The sequence below is a fragment of the Mycteria americana genome, chromosome 21 (genome assembly GCF_035582795.1).
Source record: "Mycteria americana isolate JAX WOST 10 ecotype Jacksonville Zoo and Gardens chromosome 21, USCA_MyAme_1.0, whole genome shotgun sequence".
In the NCBI taxonomy this organism is placed as follows: Eukaryota; Metazoa; Chordata; class Aves; order Ciconiiformes; family Ciconiidae; genus Mycteria; species Mycteria americana.
Genome location: NC_134385.1, coordinates 6940640 through 6963958, shown reverse-complemented (window position 1 = coordinate 6963958; position 23319 = coordinate 6940640). Strand labels below are relative to the sequence as shown.

The 23319-nt window shown below is 47.9% G+C and overlaps 1 protein-coding gene across 2 annotated transcripts in view; it reads right to left on the bottom strand.

The window, feature by feature from the left end:
* Positions 1–21824, bottom strand: part of HIVEP3 (HIVEP zinc finger 3) — a 275758-nt gene extending 253934 nt beyond the window's left edge. For both annotated transcript variants that reach the window (XM_075522545.1, XM_075522548.1), the window contains exons 1-2: positions 21688–21824; positions 20427–20536 (exon numbers count right to left, since the gene is read on the bottom strand). The gene's annotated coding sequence lies outside the window, so the exon portion shown is untranslated. The remainder of the gene's footprint in view (positions 1–20426; positions 20537–21687) is intronic.
* Positions 21825–23319: the final 1495 nt, after the last annotated feature.

Below are 23319 nucleotides of genomic sequence, written 5' to 3'. Positions count from 1 at the left end.
GACCGATCACACAGGCCCTGCTCCGTCAGGGATGGGACACTGCCAACCAAGAGCAAGGGACAGAAGGGGAAAAACGGCAGCAAGTTGCAGCAATTCTGGGGAAAAGACACCTGAACCCAGCAAGCCTGGAGGGGAATTCTTGTCAGCATGGGAAGGCATGCCCCAGTACCCCTCTCCTACGCTCAAGAGCCAAGAAAAACACGTGCTGTGAAAACAGACACTGTGACAGTCACACCTGCGAGCTCTCCTTTGCACAACCCAGCTCTCCCCAGGGAGCCCTGCCAGCCACCCGGCCCATCCCGCCACGGGATCCCGGGCTCAGCTCTCCGCCCTGGTGTTTCCAAAGAGCTTGGCCCTGTGGAAGATTGTCCTTCAGGAGTTCGCAGCCTCTCGAAAACCTCAAACCTCTCTAAGCAGTAATTTCCATCAATTATGGTTGTGCTACTCAGTCCCTTCTCTAGCAAGATACCCTTAACACCTCCTTTGCAGTGCTCTCCCTAAGCTGTCCTGCCCGCAGAGTCCCCTGTAAGCTCTGCCCCTTGTGCTGTGTCCCACAGACACCCCAGGGCCATGGGGCTCCTTGTCCTCTCTCTCCCTGGCCACACTGTTCATCTCATTTCCAACCCTGCCGTTTGACATCATCTTGAAGAAACTTCTCTGTTCCTGGCAGATCCACCCTTATTCCTATACAAATCTATCTTTCTCCATACCAACCATTTCATCACTTGATGACCAAAAGTTATTTTGGCTAGAATCAAAACTGAATGCAGCAAATACCTCCAAACACCCACTGAGACCTCCAGGTAGGTTTTCTCAGCTTTATCAACTTTCTGTCTTGAGACGATGCTGGTAGCAAATCCTGTCTATGATTTTAAAGATAGCAAAGCTTCTTCAGTGACTCAGCCACTCATTTTCAGGTGATAAACCCCAAGCATCCGCACATCCCTCCCCATGTCCACATCCTGCAAACTGGAGCACCCAGCCCAAATGACTGTAAATCCACGCCTGGCTGTCACCACAAAAAAAAAGTAAGCCCTGAGTTGGCAGCTGATACTCGGAGACCTTCGCAGAGAAGATGTGCAGAACTGCACCCTCCAAACTCCGCATCCACCCAGAGCCTGTGCTGTGCTCGCCACGGCCGCATCGGTGCAGCGGTTGCATAAAGGAGTTGCTTCTCCTCTGCTCGGTTTTTCGAGCACGGGACAAACAAACCTTACTCGTTTTTGCAGTCACCTGATGAACTGAGAGTGAAACTCCAGCATCAGGCAGGTTTCAAGGTCTCTGCGTACCGGACACGGTCTGGCTCTGGGGTGAGGAAATCAAAAGCAAGAGAATTTCTCACCCTTTCAAGCTATCCTTAACTCTTTCCTATTAGTGCTTTTGGGCCTAATGGCAAAGGAGGGGGAGAGCAAAGAAAAAAAAAAGACACCGGCAGCAAGGCAGCCCCGTCCTGGGCAGCCCCGTGGAGGCGGGGAGCAGCCGGCACCCAGGGCCAAGAGAAAGGCAAAGGCAGCGCTGCTGCCACAGCCAGCGGCGCGGTTTGCAGGCAGGGAGCCAGGCAAGGGGCTCTGCGAAGAAAAACAGGGAGAGGAAGCAGAAAGAGGAAAACAAAAAGCCCCAACCCCCCCAAACACCCCTGCACTGAAACTTAATAAACAGCAAGAGTCTGCGTTCACCTTTCATAGAAACCTCTCTTTATTACTAGTGGGCAACTGTATTTTTATCCTGTGGCTTTCTGTTTTTGCAGACACATTCCAGCATGAAACCAGAGACAATACGCACCACTGAGCAGCAGAGTTTATTTTAAGGGATGTAACATTTTCCTGAGAGGATGCTCTATTTGTGTCTGCTGCAGGAAGCAGTAAAATGGCAGGTGTGTTTCCATGTAACCCAGAGACACAAAACAAAATGCACAATGCAAAGCAAACGCTTTTGTCTTGCAAATCTCTGCTCAGCGCACTGAAAAATAAAAAGAAAAAAAAAAAAAAAGAAAAGAAAAAGGGGGAGGGAGAGGGGTTTTCCCTGGGGCCTGTTTTCTAGCTTATTAGTCCTGCAGATGCTCAAGACCTACTTTGCCAGGAAGGAGATTCATGCCCACCGGCGGGAGAAGGTAGCAGTCGCAGTCTGCAGGCTTAACCGCTGCTCCCCATTTGCATGCATGTAAAACTTGTAATTGCTGCCGTACGTGCTGTACCTTGCAGGAAGCATGCGCTCCTTCCAGAAGCGCCCTTCAGCAACGAGCTTTTGGTGAGGCCTCGCTCAGGAGCGCGCACTCGGGGTAATCTGGAGGACAGAGCAAGTAATTGTATTTAAAATATATATATAACCCTACCTGGTTTGAGTGCAGCTTCTTTAAGCCACAACGACTTCTTCGGCACGCCACGTCAATTTGACTTGCCCTTGCAACAAGCCCGTCGCGGTTATTTCCTCTGAACAACTAGTACCTCCAGCACAGGAATACAGTGAACTTTCTGGATGTCACAGAAAGAAAGGAAAGATTTTCGCTCTCCTTTGTTCCAGCCGTATACTTTATGAAAAAATGTATTTTTTTATACTTTGTATAGAAAATACATTTTCTACTTTGTATACATTTTATGTTTTGTATAAAAAATACAAATACTTTTTTATACTTTGTATAAAAATATATATACCATTCCGCTCTGGCAGGTTATTAGCTCATTTTGCAACAGTAAATGAGAAGAAGTATGATATGATGGAGAATAACACTCAAAGACAGCATTAGGTATTTAAAAGAAAAGCTTTTTTTTTTTTTTTTTCCAAAAAAACCCCCAAAAAAGTGCTATCATTCCACTGGCAATCAGTGTCACGAAAGTAAAAGCCAAGAGCTTAGTAAGATACCAGGAACACTACAGCATTTGCAAGAATAAACAACAGTATTTAGTGTTATATTATATAGGATGATGTGCCACAAAGGATGAAAAAGCAAGCATTAGCTGCTTGTGGGCTTAGACGAAAGCTGCCCAGAGAATATGAGTTTTCTATGGAACATTGGTATTTAATAAAAATCCAAGTTAAAAGTATATTTATGGGCACACTAATACAGAGGACAAAATGGGCAAAATCTTTTACTCTGAAGAGAAAGTTTTCAGGAAATGGAACTATTTTTTACTTTTTCTATTCTCTAGAAAATTTTGAGCTAACCACGGGTCTTATTGCTGTTTTCACTTTTTCATTCTGCAGAGGACAATACTCCTCCAACTCCAGTACTCCTCCAACTCCTCAAACTCCATCCTTCTGCACAGTCATCTTTTCCCTAAGTGTCCTACTGTTACCTTGCAACCCCTTCCTGTTTGTTTTTCTTTTCTACCCGTTATGGCTCATAGTTTAAGTTTTTTTTCATGGGAGTGAGGAGTTATCCATGACCACACGCCTGGATGGGCTGCAAAGCCATGGGTCTGATCTGGCCTCCAGGCAACACTGCCCTGTCAACCCTAAGAAAACAGTAATGTCTGTGCATAATTCAGAATAGCATAACTCTCTTCTAACTCTGAAAACTTAAAAATAAATATTGTGCTTTCACTCTGACTCTTCTTACATGTGTGCCACAAAGATGGGTAAAACCACTGGCATGAAAGGGTTTAGGAAACATCTCTGAAAGTCATCTGCTGCTGCCAGGGTGCCACGGCCAGCATGCAGAGACACTAAACCCCACTGAACGTACCCAACTCGCCGCCTACAAACCATCCCCTGAAGCTCCCCACCACCACCAAGGGGAACTAGATGTCCTGTCACACCTCAGCTCTATCAACGCAGCACCCACGCGTGCTCCAGCCTCCTTCCTGGGACTAACCACAAGGTGTCTCCTCCTAATTAACTGGACGAGCAGACTTATCTCCAAGGCTCAGTTCACAACTCGGCTGCGTGCTCAGGGACTCCTCCAATTTGTTTTCACAAAGCACGGGGACACGGACAACACCCACACAACCATCCATGCAGCCTTAGAGCAGGGATGATACAGCCGAGCTTCATCAAGGTAAATTCTCCTTACGAGGAAGGCTGTCTCATAGCGAAGTCACCGGCAGAGGCAAGAGCTTCATTTGCTAAACCTTGCTTAATTGTTCGCACGATGGGAGGGATGCAAGCACTACGCACGGGTATGGGAAGCTGTAAAGGAAAGGGCTGGCTGAACACAGCACTGCATGGGGTTCAATTTGTTTATTGGAAAATTAGAGAGAGAGAGAGGAGGGCAGCTCCTCCAGTATTGTATTACTGACAAATAATGTCACTCTGCCCTGCGTTACACGGTCAATAATTAAAAGATTGTAGGTACCTCCCTAAGGAAAGCATGCAAAGACAGAAGCTGGGGGAAGACAAGCCACTTCCACTGTACCAAAAAAGGCAGAATGTCATTTTATTTCATGTACAGGAAGTTATTCCTACAATATAGTTTTCTGTTGCAGAACAGCAGAGAGCCCAGAGAGTATTAAATTCCCGTTATAGAGACTAACAGCAAAAATAAAGGGACAGCTTGTGCCCTGCCTCCAGGGAAAGGTTAAGAGGATCTTTGGGTTAAAAAACCTGGTTGCAAATCTGGGGTGCAAGTGCAGTGCCCTGCTCCGCAGCCCCCCAGTCTGCGTTTCATCTCTTGACACCCCAGTTCTCCAGCTGTAAGATGGATGTAATCCTTCTCACCCGGTTCCCATAAGAACATGGGGAGTTTCTGAGGGGGTTTCATGTATAAGCAGGGAAGAGGACACAAAAAGCCCCATCTCTGTTCTCCAGTGACCCCTGCGTCACGTCTCCTTTGGGGCTAGGAGAAGCAAAGGGGGACTCTGTGAGGTACCTCACCTTGTAAAACAGATACAACAAAACCTGACGTGTAATTTTACCAGCAAGTTATACATCTGTTCCCTTTGTCCCCCATTTTTTCATTCTTTTTGAGGTTTTTCAGACTCACTAAAGCACAGAAGTTTTTTCTAACTTGCAGCTGAGCGGCAGGTAACCCCCTCAGGACTTCCCGCCATGTTGACAGCACCAATACACTTCCTTAGTGCCAGCAGCGCTTTTCAATGCCATGACAAATTTTGCCTTGCACTGCCACTCGCACATAAACCACAACGGCTGCCTGCTTGTGAGAGACTGCACCGACCCTCTGTGCCAATGAGGCTCTGCTTTCCATCGCATCCCGAAATCCCACCTCTGGCAAACAGGACAGCAACCTTTGGCAGTGCCACTCAACAAAGATGGGTTGAAGAAAGCAAAGACCGGAGCTGCAAAGATGATAGGAGGTGTGCAAGGTGCAAGAGCATCTCTCAGTTAGAGGAGTTCATCATTGCAGCTTCATGCACTGGGCTCACAGGTGCGTAGCTGCCCTCCTCACCTGCCTAATCCCCTTCCTGATGCTAGCACAGTCTGCTGCCATTTGCCTGGGGCCCTGCCTGCACTAACCAGTTCCCAGGACCTTTTTGGGCCACCATACTGCCAAATGCATTGCCCAGCAGGCTTGCTGGTCTAGCTTTCGCAGCATGCGTGGCTCATGTATTTCTCCTTCGCCAAAACACATGGTTCATCTAAACCCTCCCTGTCCCAGCGCCTGCAGATCAAATTCATATCCTGCACCTTGAACTCCCAAATTGCTGTATGACTCGCTGCAAGGGTGGCAACAGATGAAGCATACTGACAGCAAATGAAGCTTAATGAGAGGAGCCAGGTGGGCTTGGAGCCTTCTGCAAGGTGCTACAGTCCAGCCCAGCTGAAGAGCAGCAAGAACATCCCACAGGCAAAGGACAGCATCCATGGGATGGCCCCAACTCTGCGAGGCACCCACTGTACAACCAACATCACCACTGAGACACTGCACTGCCTAGCATAAAAACATGGGTTTTAACACGAAGTTTCTTGGCTTAGGTTTGTGCATAACCTCACCTTGCTGCTGATAGAGCTGAAGCTCCTGTGACTGCTTTCAACCCGGATGAGAACCTGGAAAGCAGCAGAATCTGGAGGAAGATAACCAAGTCACGCTCTCATCTGCCACCATCTAACACTCCTTATCATCACTGGGAAAACAGAAATGGAGGATCAGGCTAACGGAGGTGATAAGACACTGACCCACCAGCTCAACTTCTCCTAGAGGCAGCAAAAAATCCCTAAGGAAGGTGAAACATGACCATGCCTGACCACCATTCATTCCCACACATCCTCCAGGAGGAGAAAACTCCTCCTTAATGTTCACAGCAAGTCATTTAACCTTGCCAATGAATAGTTGAATCTCCATTCTGCAATCCAGTGTTGTAGGGAAGCGCCTGGGACCGGAGCTGATCCGGTACCAGGGGGAGCACCCCCCACCGCTGGTGGTACATCTCCCATCTCATCTTTTCTCCTCCTGCACTGCATCCCCCACGCTGGCTGAGCTATTTCCTTTCACTGACTCTAAATGCACTGCCCATTAGTGACAAAGTGACCTCTTTGTCCCAGTTTTATGACACAGCATAAAGAGGAGATGCAGCCAGTTTCCTTTAAGACTTCAAATATTCACATACTCCCCAACTCTTCTCTTCTCCACAGTAGGTAATGCTCTTTCCCCTGACATCAAATGCAAATGGAGCGATTTTGCTCTTTGAAGTTATCAGCTGTAATCTTCAAGTTTGTCCTTATGTCCAGGCACTTTTAAAAATAATTTATATTAATTGTTCCCACTGCAATTTGGTTCACACACCAACCTCCCTGCATAAAAAAACTCCACCTAAATTCCTGACATGCCCAAACCTTCCATTAATTTGTGCCCACTCGTTCTCATGCTCATCTCTGGCCCAGTAACATTGGGAATTCATTAGCTCTGCTAATTCCCCACATCCAAACACCAGCGAGGCTAGTCCCCTTTTGACACTGTTTTTGACAACCCTTCTGGTACATTGACCAAACATATTTGGTCTCATAAAACCTGGCCAGCTATACAGTGCACCTTTCTCTATACAGAGAGGAGGACAAAGCAACAACGCTTTGACACGTGTGGTCTTTGTGCATCATGGCGGCACAGCTTACCTCTTCAGTGCTCGCATCTAGTGGAGAGCATGCCAGGGTTGCCACCTGGCCCTGCATCTCACAAGCTTTGCAGCCCTGATGCAGCACTGAGTTTTGTTTAACTTCAAAAAATATATACATCTATTATGGGGTCAACAACAGGCATCCCAAAGAAACAGTGGGGTGCTGTGACTTGTATTAGGACCTGGAGATACATCATGGGGAATATTTGTCCCCAAGACTAACAGGCATGGAAGCTGCCATGCTTTTGCAATGGCACCATCCCATGCCAGGAGGAACTTTTCCAAGAGTACGATGCACAGCTCTGTTGCAGCATCAGCAGTTTTTGCATTAAGTTGCATTTGGGCTGCAGACAGCCTCCAGCACAGCTGTCAGCGAGAGAAGGAAGGAGAGGAGGGACGCATCCTGCCAGGGTGCCTGGGGTACAGACACACAGGTGTTTTCAGCCCAGGCCCCCCAGCACCTTTCTGGGACACCCTGCTGTTGCTCCTGGTACAGACCACAAGACTTCCCAGGTTTTAATATGGAGAAAAAGGAGTTTAAGCTGATACTGGAAATCTTTTGCCGTCACATTTCACTGCTCTGTACAGATTTTTGTGGTCAGTGCCCAGGCAGGTGTGAGCCCGCAGCTCCACATCTCACACGTTTCTTTTGAACACACACACACTTCTCCACATGCCTGTGCCCGGGCACACACAGACAACACTTCTGAGCTTTCTAAGAAGTCAGGAAGAAACCCCAAGCTGCTGACTAAGTCCCCAGATGAGCGAGGCTGAGGAGTTTCAGCAAGTCGCCGAGAGCTGAAAAGGCTCATTAATCCTCACCCAAATCTACCGCCATTACAAATCCTTTGCTGCTACAAACGCTGTATGTTTTATCACCCTCCGCAGCTCACCGTATTCACCAATTCACCCCACTGAATAACACAGGTCTTGTCTTTACCGGGGAGCTTCAAGCCTCCTTCCCTACGTATTGCTCATTTCCTCAATGGCAATAGCTCGCCTGACGCCCGTCCGTGCTACGTGGGGCTGGGATGCCGCATCCACCACTGGCAGCTCTTCACATGGCGGTGCAACCCGCAGGATGCCAGCACTGGCCTTGAATCAGAAAAACATTTAGGAACATGATTAAGTACAACATCATTATCCAGGACGGCAATTAAATGCACACTTACAGGCAAGCACATGCTTAAATGCTGCCCTGGATGGCGATGCTTTCGGAAATCAGGGCCCCTTCCAAGGAAGATGCAGCTGCTGGGTGGATTAACACCGACTTGTTTGTACCGCTGCATTTTGCATATGTGTGAACAAGCTGGGGAGAAAGGAAAACTGGAAACCTCTCGCCTTGACCGCCTACGTCAGGCAGCTGGGCTCTTTGCTAGGACCTTATATACTCTGAATTAATCTCCGCATCCCATAATGGCTGGCACAGAATTGAACAACACTTGTCACATACCCAGTCCATCTGCATTCATTCCCAGTTTCAGGGTCCTGCCCGGCAGCACGTTGGCCCACAGCAAAGCAAAGGGGGGACGCAGGGGTTGCCAGAAGCCCCGGGGTGATGCACATCGAGCACCACATTGTCAGTATTAAATCCATTTAATTCTTGCTTTAGCACAGTTTGGTGAATATTCCCGTCTCCAGCTGTGAATGGCAGTGGAACAAGCAGCTTATTTCTGTTTTCTCTCCAGGATGCGGTGACAGGAAAGGTCCAAGCGCTGTGTCCTGCAGACCCCTCTGCCCAGGTTTGGTCCATCTGCATCCCCAGGTTTCTGTTACACGTTGCGCAGCGGGGCTCTCTGCAACTGGGGTAGCCATATGTGTGCACATGTGCCAGACCTAATAACTGTGAGAGGGCAATGGGAACATCTCAGGGGAAGAAAAAAAAGCTCTTTCCCTTGTTTTTCTATTAATATTGGCTTTAGGAAATGTTTTCTCTCGTATTTCTGTCAATGGCACAGAACACGGGATGGGTAGCTTTGAGAGTAAGAGACTGCTGTAGGGGGTACCTGCACCAGCTGCTTTATTTTTGCTTTGAGCCTCCACTCAGAGGCATGTGGAGCTGAGAGCACTCTGGAGCTTGCAGCAAACCGAGGGTAAAAAAAGGTAAAAACAACTAAACTGAGTAAAAACCAGTCATTGCACCAAGTTGTCAGTAGCGAGGAAGCAGGCGCTTCGTGGGTTTCCACAGGAGGGAACAAATGCACCAGTCCAGCTCCGAAACCAGCGCTCACTCCTGCCCAGCTCCGCAGCAAGAGGAGAAAGCCCAACAGTCAGCAGCACAGCACATCTCATCCCAGCAGACAAGGGCACCGAGAGCATAGGTGCAAAGATGCACGGCTTTGCAGGACATCAGCAGAAGCAAACCCAGTCCTGGTCACCAGGTTATAGATAGGGGAAGTCAGTCAGAAAGGAAAGCAAAGCAGATTTAAAAGGCTGCTCTGCTCTCTGCCCTAATTCAGCTGCCGTTTACCCACCTGCAATGTGTTTACATTTCTAGCAAAATTAATCCTGAACTCCTTGGGCCAGATATTCTAAGGAAGGAAAGGAACTTTATTAATTATGTACTAGAGAGCTGCACCCACAGTGAGCTGCTCAAGGAGCCAGGCTTGGGCTGAAATCTCCAGCACTATGTAACTTCCAGGAATTTGTGGATGCATTTTATGCTGTTTTTTGTTAATTTACCTTTTAAAAAAAATAGGTGTTTTGTAAAATCCCAGATTTTTCTACCAGATATTCTCAGAGATGCTAAGGTAGCATTCAGGCTTCTTGCTCCAAGTATGAATGATACTGTCTACAAGAGAATTCAGAGCTTGGCAGGCTGAAGGAAAGCAATTCACCTTCAAGCAAGCACTCACCTACTATTTCTATGAATAATAAATACATTAATTTATTAAGTGAATAAAATGCAGGAGACCAGAACTTATTAACAGCTGCACTGTGAATAACCTGTGTTAGCGATCTAACATCTGAGCCTGAAAAAACAGCTGTCTAAAAATGAAACTGAAACTTTTTCTTAGTTTTCTAAAGTTTCTTGCAAGTTAAAGCAGTTCTCATACGTGAAAGTCCTAAAATACTGTCTCCTCATAATGTCAGAGATCTGTGTGCATCTGTTTTATCAATATGTAGAACAGATTGAAAAGCAGGTATTGCACATGGCAGAGCCCATGAGGCTGATGGATGCAGATAGCAGCTTTGCTCCAAGTTAGTCTTCCCTCCTATGAACTGTCACATTTTCATCTCCAATTTATTTGGGTCTGTTCCAATACTACATTATATACAGTCACAGAGAAGAGAGCTTAAGGTTAACCCTACTTTGCGTGCACCGCCACAAAAGCCCCTCTCTTTTAATACAAACTCCCTTTGCCACGGTGCTCACGATAAAGATAAATGTCACTCTGCACGGCCAAAGCAGTGAGGGCACGAGTGGGACTGGAGCAACGTCACAGCCCAGCCGGCCGAGAGGCTGGTTCACCGCCCCAGGGACTGCAGCTCAGGTCGAGGGGGAGCGGAAACTACCCGGCTGTACAAATCGCGTCCTCGTATCCGAGAGTTCCGCGGGAGGGAAGCGCGTCGGCTCCTTTTCTCAGCTAAAGGGGTTCGAGCGGAAAATTTCCCTGATGGTGTCTTCTTACGGCTGTAGTGTTATTATCGGCGTATCTCCTAAAGAAAATATTCCTGGGGCTGCTGCTCCTTCAGCTTTCAGAAAAGCTTCAGTGCCACCGTGCTCTAAGGGAAAGCAAATAACTCAGCCTTTCAGGGCTGGCTGGTGTGGAAGTGAAATTCCATCTAATTTCATTTAGGAAAGAAACAAAAGCCCCCAACTCTTTGAGCCTGAATTACTTATGATTTTCCTTCACAAAATGAAGGAAGAATTAGACCCTACATTAACACCATGAGGATGTGGTAGTGAGGAGCAGGCAATAAGCAGAGAATGTCCAAATTAACCTAAGTCACAGTCTGGACTCATTCTTCTGTTTACGTACATTTTTAAAGAGGTTTAATTAAGCTACCACATCTTAAGATGGGATTTTCAAAGCTATATAAGCAATTTATAAGAATCCAGATTGCAAAGGGCAGTTCAGGCGCTCACGATTCTTTGAAAATCCTCAACCAGTGTAATAGAATTCATTTTCTCCTGCAAATTAGATACATATTTAGCCAAAATAACCCAGGACCATGTACAGAATTTATAGATTATCATAACCTAATCATGAGGGCAGAGTTAAGGTTACAGATTCAGATTTTACTGCTGTGTTCACTTGTCAAAGCATCGAATATCCAAAGCGTAAAAATCACAAGATAGAGAAAATCAGGGCATCTTCCAGTAGGGAGTGGTTTGGTGGAGTCACCCAGTGATGACCAACATACCTGTGAAATCAATCAAATAATCAACCAAATCTGAGACTGGCCAAATTCTTTCACGAAAGCTTTAGATCTGTTTAAGGTATTTAAGATAATCTAAGTCCTTATATTGGCACAAGCTGTTTAAAATGATCTAAGGCTTTAGATTGGTTTAAGCTGCTTATGCAGCTTTAAGGTTTTAAAAAGGTTTAGACTGCTAAAAAACATTCCCCAAAAAGCAAGTGGGGTTGTTTGTTGGGAGCTGTTTGCTGGTTGTACCATTTCATGGATTTTAGTATGCAGAAATATGTACTCAGGAGTAAAATATTTTATTTGCAACACTGAAAGTCAAAGTCAGTCAGTACCAAGTCTACAAATACTGAGTTTACGGATGATTTCTATTGGCATAAGTTTGAGAGGAGCAGCATGCCATAGTTAAAGCACCAAGAACTCTGTCATCTTTAAAAAAAAAAAAAAAAAAAAAAAAGAAGGTACCATAGGAAATTACACAAGAACTTAATGCAACAATTCCGGCCTGTGAAGAAAAAGTAGACAACGTGCCAGTATATAAACCCTACAAAGTCAGCTTTCCTCTCCTCCTTTCTACTACTCTTATTTCCAGCTTTTTATCACCAAAATACAATATCCCTTGTCACGCTCTTCTTAGGATTACGCCCATTTGCAAGCCCGCAGGTGTCTCTGGGGATATGAAATCCAAGGTGCCCATGTGGTGCTGGAAAAGCTCAATAACAAGTCCCCATTAGCCACACGGGTGCTTGCCTCAAGCAACGCTTCTGCATTGCCGGGGGTGCTGGAACACACAAGGGCCAGGAAGGCTCTTCCAGGAGGCCAGGACTGGTTCCACTCTCATCTGCATCTTTGCAGCACAAAATTATCCCTACTCAAACAACTTTTTTGCAAGGAGCATGCCCACGCCCCACGCTTCAATTTAACTGCGCATCCCGCTGAGGTGCAGAGCTCCTAGCTGCAAGGAGCACTTTTATTTTCTTAAGTCCTCCCCAGCAGGCCCAGCTGGGCTCCGAACGTCCCCGAAGTCCCCAAAGCTCCCTTCTCCATGAGATGCACGCTCTGAGTCTTGCTCCAACCCTGCACCCTGGGCTCTGCAACTGCTACCTCAGCGAGAGTTTTCACCAGCCCCAGCTCTGCAGTGTCACCCTCCCGCAGGGCACGGGAGGGCTGCTGGGGCCAAGTCTGCCCCAGACCTTGAGTTCAGCCCCAGACCAAAGCTTCGGTCCCACCCAGCCTGTGAGATGAGGAGGCCAGAGCAAAGCTCAGCCCCGACTCCTGGAGCGCAGCACTCAACCGCAAGGACGGAGTCACCACCCGTCCCTTGGGGAGCTTGAATTTCCTTCCCGAAACTCTGTCTGGAAAATCAGGGCAACGCTCCTGCTTGAGGGCGCACCTCTTATAAACAGTTGCAAAAACACATCTAGTCTCCTTTAGCCAGTTAGATCACCGCAATGTTCAGTTTCCCTTTCTGCCCTACGGAGGGGATGGTCCCCTCCCTCCCTGCCATCTAGATGCAGCAAATGCAGTTATACTGGGACAAAGAGCCATTTTTTTTTAGCCACTTGAGCACAGGCACTGTGGTGCACAGCCACCCTCTGCTCTCATTTACACAAACATAAAGGCAGAGCATCTGGCCATGTGTCAAAAGTCTTTAATTACATGATCGAGCTTATCTTAAATATCTATTTATTGAAAGTTGTAAATAACACAAGATTGCATTCTCTGATAAACATCACACAGACAAAGGGAAGTTACGATTACATATTCAACCTAATGCTTCTCATTCCATCTTTTGATTGCTTAACTTTGCAACCCTTATGTGATGTTCATGTAGGCATCCTCTCTCCCCCCTCCACCTTTGCAGTTTGCTCTTGAGTACAAAGTTCATTTTATGGTTATTCAGTCATGGAGAACCAAATAAGGTTTTTTCATAATAAAGATTTTTATCCTTATATGCATTTTTGACTTGGGACTATGCTTCCTCAGACAGCATCAATCCCCAAGCAGCTTTTGCAATGGCAAACACTGAGCAAAATCCAAACGACTGAGAAAAAGTACATAAACGCTGACAGAAATAGCAACAGAAGCAACAGAAACCTGTTATCTACAGTTAGCTGAGAAAATTAGCCTCTTGATTTTCAATTTACCCAACCTTTTCCACTGTAAGGAACAACAGACTGCTCAGGGATGGGTTCATGCCTCAAAAGTGTACACAGTGTCCCAAAACAAAATGCAGAATAACTCTGGATACAGACTAATTACAGCTTCCTTAGAGTCCTCTCTATCTGAGGATTATCATATGATTTGCAAAATTTTCATAAGCGATAACATCGCACCAGGAGACAGTGCTGGGAAGCAACGCCAGAACCGATGAGCTGATTTACCCAGGAGGGAACACGCCCCCCTTGCACCCCAAAATTCCAGCAACAAAAGGAATATAGGTCCTGCGAGCTGCAGGCATACAAATCACAGAGCTTTTGTATAGCTTAATCGTAACTTGTCGCATTCCTGTATTCATTGATAAGCCAAATTCCAGCTAAATTAGCTATTCTGGTATTATCTTCCTGGTATGCCCCATGCAAGTTTTCCAGAACACTTTTGAGTTCTGCTGTTATTTACATTGCCGTAATGCCTTGTTATTTATGTTATCGATCCCTGCCAGTTGACAAAGGGGTGTTGAAATTGGAGTGTGGAAATATAATAAGAGGTGAAAAGAGCGTGGAGCTCTTCCCCGCAGCATCCCCATGAACACAGCCCAGCCTTGTGCTTCACGGCCCATGGTCAACCTAGCTGCTCCGGACTGCCCACGTTCACTGTCTTTGCACAATTCACTGAAGGGCATCTCCTTTCTGATTTTATCATCTACTCTGTATGATGGAGCACCTTGAAATCTCCACCAAGACCAGGGTTCCACGAAGCCGAACCCTACACAAAGAGCAAGAGCACCTTCCTGCTCAACAGCCAGCTATGCCCGTGCCACGCAAATACCCATAGCACTGGCATTTGCTGAGATGCTAATGAGGAACTGAAGCCAAGGAACAAAATTTTTGCCTTACAGGGTGATACCTTTCTGTAAAAACAGAAATAAGGAGTCTTTCTGCTCTTAAACTGTGTAGGGCAACAGAAGAGACCTTGGGTAGCAGCAACCCAACCATCAACCAGCCCCCTACATTGGGAGAGCATGTATATGTGCCTCGCTTCACGGACGTGCAAGCGTGCATCGGATGGAGAAAGACAAATCATTTCATATGCTATGCAATTTAGGAGCACAACCTTCAACAGGAGTTTTGCTTCCAGGTCCCTATGGCTTCACAAGGGGAACCTAAATCCTATTGATGCTTAATCCACAGTGTAATTGAGGAGCAAAATAAAACAATTTCTGCCCCAACTGAGAAGCATGCCTTTCGTTCACCATACACCAAGCCAGCTATATATTCAGCACTCCAAAAAACAACTCCCTTGCCTATAACAGCAATATCTTCCATTCATTACCTTATTTATTTTAAGTCTGTGGTTCATGCTCTGCCGACTGCCCCCGTGCACCTTGCAGCCCATGAGCGGCACGCACACTGGCACACCTTCTCCTCGCTGTTGAAGCTGGCCCAAGGTCAATTTTCACCCCTGTAGTGGGTGGTCTGACCCACACAGCCACCTTACCTGCTGCTTTCTCTTGGCATGGCACCACATCTTGTTTGGAGACATGAAGCCACTCTAAATATTTTCCTTCAGTCTGCCATGGGTGCACAGTACATGTCCTTCACTTGCCAGGTAACAGATTTTTTTTTTTTTTCCACTGCATAAAATTACTGTCCGATTAATTAAAGTTATAATCAAATGCAGCTATCAGTAAAGTAGAAGTTGCCTGCGCTTGCTTGCCCTGCCACGCAGGGTCATCTGGAGAATTCATTTCTAGCAACAGATTCACTGCAGCAAATAGTTTTCAGAAGAAATCTGGCCAAACTGCTTTTGAACAGCCATTAAAAACAAAACAACCTGTTTGGCTCAGCAATTTTCACTCTCCCATAAAATTTACTGTGATGCCAGAACCAAAAAAAAAAAAAAAAAAATTGAAAATATGAGTTAAAGCAACGACAAACAGGGTGAATGGGAACATGCCTGCAACATACAGGATTGCAATGCTGGTTGCAAATTTTACAACCAACACAGAATCAGGTAAAGGCCATAAGGAGAGAGATGAGGGATGATAAATTTATTTTCATGGACTAAAACACACAGGCAAAGGCTGGTGAGGATTGGAAATCCCTTTGAAACACAGATGACGTAGGATGGACGTGGGTTAGAGGGACTGGGGCAGGATGGGATGCCGCTTGCACAGCTGAGCCCATCCCAGGAGTCTGCTCTTTTGCACATGAAATTTATTTAAAAGACCATATGAGCTCCGATCGCACCTCTATCAATGTTTCCTTTGGTTATTTCAAACATACTAGACCTTTTGATTTCAAATCCATCATTTAGCAGTAACACCCACCAGGATATATAAAATATGCTTAAGTTCTAAGGGCAACTAAAAAAAGTGGGTTAGAAGTTTTGTTCGTAGCAGAGGTCTATTTTGAAGGACTCTCGGATCATCCCTGACATCATCATAAGCGGTGCTCGCCTTTCTCACTCGCACTTTAACAGAATGATAAATTCTGCAGTGGCTTATTTTCAGCAGATCACTTGTTACATCAGGGTTTACTCACTTCTTTTTGCTGGCAGCCCCCAAACCAGGGCTGTGAGTCAGCAGCAGCCCTGGGCCCTTCCTCCAGAGACGCAGGAGATGGTCCAGCCACCCGCGGTTGTCTCCTTCACCGGATTTTATTGACCAAGCTCCTTTCAAAGATGCCCATGCATCCCACATCAAGAGCTACCAGAGTGACGAGATGGCACATGAGAGGGGAAGCAAGCAAGAGAAAATTCTTTCCATTGCACTGAAAAATCTAGGCTGTTCGAGGAGCGGACAACCCATCTGAAGGTCTCGAGTCCCATGGGATTTCCACGCAGGGAGCTTGCAAGCAGCCCTGGAGCAGCAAGGCTGTGGGATCCTCCCCTCCCAGCTGCAGGGAGAGGCAGAGCAGGCAGGACCATTAGGGTCAGTGTCATTAGGGCGTCCTGGGTCACAACAGCTCGTCCAGAACAACCCCAGCCTGGGACCAGCAGCTGGGCTCCTCCTGGGGACCGTCCCAGCAGCTATTTCTAGGGCTCCCCCTCCCTCTGCTCCCAGGGGATGCCAGCAGCATCCCGTGTCCCGCAGCCACAAGGGCTTTCACACACAGCCCCCTGAGAGCCCAAGCTGGCCACACCACATGCAACATGCCTCGTTAAATTATTCAAGTCATCCGGAACAGCAACTGGTTGCAGCGTTCACCTCTGAACAGCCCAGACCCCACTGCAGCACCCCTGCCCCCCGGAGCTGGGGTTGCTCCTGCTTCTCACAGCAAGGACCATCTGCGCAACAAAATGCATCTCGCAAGAAGGATTACCTATATGGTAAAATATGTTCCCCCATGCATTTTCCTACAGCACCGGTGTCCACCCAGCAAATAGTCATCTAAAAAAAAAATAGCGAGTGCTGCTGTCTGCAGTTGGAGCTTAGAGTCAAAACTTATTACTTGTATTTTCAGTCTGCCAGGGACTCACACTGAGATCTTGGCCAAATGGCTCCCCCTCCCTCCTCCCCATTTCCCACACAGAAGAAAAAGTAAGACGCAGAAAGGTTAAATGGGAACAAAAAAGGCCATGCTGCTTTTTTTTCCCCCACCTCAGTTAACCACCGAGATCAGTTGAGCAAATCCATGACTTACATAGCTGCTATGTTTCCATTCTTGGCATAAAAGTTTCCGAGCTTTTTAAAGAACTAAATGAAGAGACTTGGGCTATGAATTCTGACATCCCTTTTGCAGTAAGGTCAGTAATATGGTTAAATATGGGTAAGCAACAACCAGCCCTCTTATATACTTTTGAAGATCCTCTTCAGATAACGACTTGCACCTTTAAACAGACAAAAAAATCAGTATGCTGGGATGTACTATTCCTTGGTGCATCCATACTAACCCACATTATACATCTGCCTTAACTGAGCCAGCTATTTAGCTTTACATAGAGAAAGGAGATATTTTTTAGCCCCAAACAAGTCCAGAGTGGTTTGTGCTCCTACCAGCACAAGGCAGAAAGACTCACTCCCAGCTGGTCCAATTAAAAATGATGGGTTTAGGTCAATATTATGTTCCTACTCTCCTGGCACTGATCCCTTCCTCACCGGCTCCACATCATGAACAGAGACAGCTGAGATTTCTGGTAATTGCTGGACCAGCCCAGGGACCGGTGGAAATCCAGAATTAAAGTGCACCTGAGGAGGAGGCCTTTAAACCACTATGAACCTGGGCTCCATAAAACTTCTTGGCCAATCCACAGCTATCTCAATTTCCTAGCAAATATCCCCATTTACATAACCCGACTGAACAGGTCAGCCACAACCTTCACCAGAAATGAGCCAAGATGCTGGACAGCCACTTGAAAGCCATGACCTTGCACATCGTGTACGTTTATAGTAGTTTTACAACTATTTCAAGCAAAATAATGAACAGCTTCCTTTGCAAGCACGATACTGTCAGGTGACCCGGGCTCCGGTGCCTTGGAGAACAACAGTTTCATTTCCCTTTCTCCGGAGGTGATGAAAGGATAAAAGTCAGAGGAACGCAGGGCCACCAACTCCCACCAGTCCCAAGGTATCACAGAGACTTCATAAAAGAGCAACTCCTGGCAGGACTCAGATGCCACCATCTCTGCAGAGGAGCACGCGAGCTCTGGTACAGCACGAGACAAAATCCGCTGTGTCCTGCTCAAGCTGCCAGGAGAAGGGTTTGGGCTGGGCAATGGCTGAAGGGTTTCGTTGCCCCAGCAGAGCAGAAGCCCATGGCCTACACGGGAGATAGGGAAAACACCACCTTCCCATCCTCCCCCTCCTTAATCACCACCCACTTCAGTTTTCTCGGGAGGTTTCTCATCCAAACCGTTTCCCACCAGCCTGAGCGGAGTGAGAGTTCGGGACTGGAGACGAGCAGCGAGCTCCCATATGGCATTGCTTTGCAGAAATCCCGCCGAGCAAGCAGGCTGGCCGAAAGGAGGAAGAAATAAAGACCGACACCCCCCCCCGCCCCCCGCGTTTTGTTGCAGCTGGGAGGATTTGCAATCTCCAAAAAGGAAAAAAAAGCAGCTTTGGGCACGCTCTTTCATTGGTACGGCATGAAAACCAGAAAGTCCCGTCCCCGCAGGACCGCGCAGCCCCGGCGCGAGCCGAGCATCGCTGGCTCGGCACGAGGGAGCGCGAGGTTTGGGGAAACACCCATTTTCTTTGCATCCCAGAGCATGAGGCTGGGGGTCGCCAGTGCCTGCCAGCATTCAGATTTGCCATTTCTGGCAGAGCAGGAGGGCAGGGACACGAGGCCCCGCACGCCGCCAAAAACCAGGCTTAGAGGAGCGTTCCCCTACCGCTGGCTCAAAAGCATAATTTTAAACATGTTCTCCTGCGTGCGTCTCATATCAAACTCCTAACTAAAAATTATTTGCTTTCAGAAGCGGGGGTACAGACCAGACCGCATATTCAGTTTTGATTACTTTTTATCTGTCAGCTTAGATATTCACAAGTTCTCTTTCTAGGAAGCCTCAAGGGATTGTTTATATAAAATAAGTATTTTATTTCATGTGCTGCCCACCCTCAGCTTGCACAATTAATTGGGGTAAACTTTTTGCAGATCCTTTCCTTAACAGTCAGGCAAAAAAACCTACAAATAATCTTGCATGCACACAGAGAAAAGAAATATATTGCTCAAACACACTTAAACACACTGAGATATAAATGCAAACTTCCAGACAAAGGGCTAATTTCTGCCCTCAGAGATTCGGAGGGCCAAAGGAGGCGGATGATCCCAGCCAGGGCTGGATTTGGCCCTCAGAGAGGCCACTGCAGTCCCTGCTGCAAGCCCAGGCTCGCAGCTGTGGGAACACGGCAGAAAACCCAGAGCCCGAGCGAGAGCCGTGGCCAGGTACCGCATGGGACTGCACACGGCAGCGGCGGCTGCCTCCACCTGCCTCCGCCACAGCAGCTGCCAGCACAGGGGAAAACTTGAGCTCCCCAGCAAAGGACGAGCCTCTGAGGAGAACATCCCAGCGCCGCCTGAACGCCAGCCCCGAGCGCGTGCAAACAAAATCAGGCAGGGTGAAAAAGAAGAGCCAGTGCCCAGGCTTTGTGCTGGCAGAAGGGGATTCAGCCACAGGCAGGGATCTAGCTGTTAAAACGAAGGTTGGAATTTTTTATTTTTTTTTTTTAATATGTTTATACATGCTGTAGCATCAGGTAACAGCTGCTTCCACTCTGCGGGGAGTATAAATGCAGGATGGGAAGTGGAGCAGGGCCTCGGCACAGGCACCCAACATCGCCCCGGGAGGATGAGGCTCCCCACAGAGCAACATGTCCATTTTTCCGCCGACGCAGCAGCCGGGGTGCCCGGCAGAGGCGCGTGCCCCTCTGCACGCCCGTGTCAATCTTGCACATCGCTAACACACGCGGCGTTCGCCTCCCACCGCCCCCAGCCCTGCCTCCCACCAGCAGGAAAAAAAATAAACAATAATAATCTATGCACATTGGGAGAAAATGAAGTTGCTGTCAAGCGACGATAAATTCAGGCGACAGCCAGGGCTCGTTAAGCAGGAGCGAGCCGCAAAGTAGCTGTGAGCGTGGCGGGGACAGGGTTACAGGCTGGCTGTGGGTGATTGACACCGCTAAGGTTACCTCGGGCTCGGGGAGCTCGCCCATCGCGCCATGCACAGCAGCCAGCGCGGCCGCCCAGGGAATACACAGGCACACACAGATATATGCACGCTCGGTGTGCAGTGGGCGAGCGTCTCGGTGGCAACCTGACACCTTTCGGGAGGCAAAATGGAATCTCGCTGTCCGGTTGTGCACCCGCAGCAAGGGAGGGGGGAGAGAAAGATACCGTTTGCAAATATGCACACAGAGAACAACAAAAACCAAACCACGCCGGTGCCTACCTTTGCTGGGTGCCTGCGGGCAGATCCCAGACCGTTTGGGGTCGGTGGCTGTTCCCTTCTTTATGAAATGTTCGGCTCAGCCGGTGCTATTTGCATTCTTTCATTAGCACCTGTTTCAAGTAAGGAAGGAGAAAGCTCATTACGAGATCAGCTTCCTTTCAAAATAAATTATTAAAAAAAAAAATAGAGATGCACGCTGCCAAATAATAATAACGCTAATAAGAAAAAAAAACAAACCACATGTATATTAAAGCCCAAACTAGGCAGTTTAATAATGGGAGATCTTGCAGGTTGTGAGCATGCTCCAGCCGGAACAAATCCTTCCTCTGTTATTCCTCTGAATAAAAATAAACCACGATCAAGAAACCCAAACGGAAGCTTCCTCCTAGAATCCCTGCTGCTGAAAAATATGTAATAAATTCAGCCCGAAGACGCAGACTCTAATCAGCAGCTGTTTTCTGGATCCAAAGCCAGCCAAAGCCTCTCTTGTCTTTTCCCACTATGAGTCTAGGCCTTTTTGAAAAGGGTTTTAACCTTTTAAAGATACAGTGCACCAATTATCACTTCTGGAGGACTGTCACTCACGGCGCAAATGAATTAATAAAGCAGCAGCGGCGGCACAGTCAGAGCAGGGGGAGGTGTGGTTTGCACTAGCAGTCTTTCTTCGTGAATATTATTATATGATTTTTTTTTTTTAATAGGATCCCCCCCCCCCCCCCCCCCCCGCTTTGGGAGAATAATAATAAACGGCAAACTTGCCACTCAGCTCTTGGATAAATGCACAGTCATTATAAAAACGAACAGCTGCTGGATGCGATTCAGGGAGTTGTACGGCCGCTCCTTATCAGAGTTAAATTTGTTGCAACTGAATTTTAGGTATTAACAGTTTCCACCCCAGCTGGTGCTGTGAGAGGGTTAATGACATGCAGAGAGGAACTCTGTCAAGTGCTTCCCATCAAACTAAGGATCAGGCTGCAAAGTTTGAACCGAGCAGCCCTGGCACAGCAATAAAGCATTCTTCCAGGAGCGGGATTTCGGTTTTTTAGCAAACCGCACCAAAGCCCCCAAAAAAGCTCAGCCCTCCACTAACAAGCACGGCAAAGCGCCGGCGGCCCCGTGCACGGCACAGCTCCCCGGAGGACAATGCGGAGCCAGCTCTCCCATCAGGGACCTGGGGGGCCGGGTCCCCAGGCCTGGAGCCCCACGGCAGCGTCCCCCGGCAGCCTCGCGCCTCTCCTGGTGCCATCAGCGCCCGGCCCACCTGGGTGGCAATTGCATCCTCCTGGTCAGGGAGCAGGGAGCAAGGGGCCATCCCCGGGCTTCTGCAGCTCCGCACCCGGCACTCCTCTCTGGCCAGTCCTCTCTGCAGCCCCCGGCATGCAAACCGTCAGGAGCAAGCGGTCCTCCCACCCTCTCCCCCCTCCTCCTCCTCCTCTTCAGCAGAAAATCATCATATTTCATGTGTCGCTGCTCCAGCCTCGCCAATTGGCTGGGCACTCGCAGGCGGAAATGTCAGGAGCAGCCCAGCATCGGTGCCTGCCCGCGGCCGCCCGTTCCCCCCGGGACCAGCGGGTCCCCACTGTTTGCAAACCACAGCCTGGGGCAGGGGGCACAGGGCTGGCCGTCGAAACTGGAGGGAAAAGGGGTCTTGGTGTTTGGGGGTTTTTTTATGCCACTTTGGCTCAGCTCCGGAGGGATGCAGGCTGCCAGCAACTTGACCTTGACCCGCACAGTTGCGTTGCGCTGCCAGCAAGAAGCATTTTCCAGATGACGGAGACCCAGCACATCTGCTCTGCTCGGCGGAGCTGCCTCCCTCCACGCCGGCCACGCCGAGGGGCCGCGCTAACCCAGCCCAGCACCGGCTCCATGGGTGCAGCTCTAGTCGCACTACAGGTACCGTAGCTGCTCGGATGGACGATGCTTGACAAATAGATGCTTCCTTTTTTTCACCCATTTTCAAAGTCAGTGCATTTGTTTACAGCTTGCCCCCTACTTCCAGACCTTTCAAACAAGACGTATCAGCATGTTTCTTTATCATCTTAACAGCTGGGGAAGCCGGGATTTGGAAAGAGGGGGCTTGCCTGAAGCTACCCAGCGTAGAACAACAGCTCAAGTAGGAAGACAGCCCAAGACTTCTCATCACCTGATCATTTTCCTTCTCAAAGTAGGGGGGGGGGGGGAAATCTGAAAATCTTCCTGGGAAATGGAGCAATGGAATAGCAGAATGGAATAATCCTGATGAAAACTCTTATCGACCTCCCTTGCAAACACATCACCTAGAAATGAAAGGTGAACACATCCAGTGACACTGAAAAATGTTCTCCTAAGGAGCAACTGAGCCACGCTTTCCTGCTGGGCTCTCTAGCACAACGGGAGCGTACGGAACAGGGGAAATACAACAGCTAAAAGCTAACTTTTATTTTGTAGCTGCTTACACAAGGATAAAAAAATTGCATCGTCACAAAAAATAAAGAGGATTTGAGTGCATCATTTATGGTACAAATCAGCTTATGAAACCCGCAGTTCCCTACTGATAGTGAAAAAACTCAGTAGTAAATGGGCAATATGTTGGATGGAAGAGTAAAAAGCTCCAAAGCTTCCTTATCTGGCCATCTGACAAGCAGCCTGCAGCCTAAGTCACATCAACAAGTGGATCCAGCCCAGGGCAGTGTGCTCCTGCAAGGGGAGCTTGGCAGTCACCATTTCCACCATCTACAATGTCCTCTACCTCCCTGTGTCAAGGCAAGTGCTTTAGCACAGCAGAAACTCATCACCACTGTGTGTCACTGTAGGCATTAAAACAAGTGCAGTAAGAGGGAAGAAAGTGAGATAATCGGGCTATTAAGCAAAAAAACCCACTCTCAGTCCAGAGCAACGGGACACAGTTCTTCAT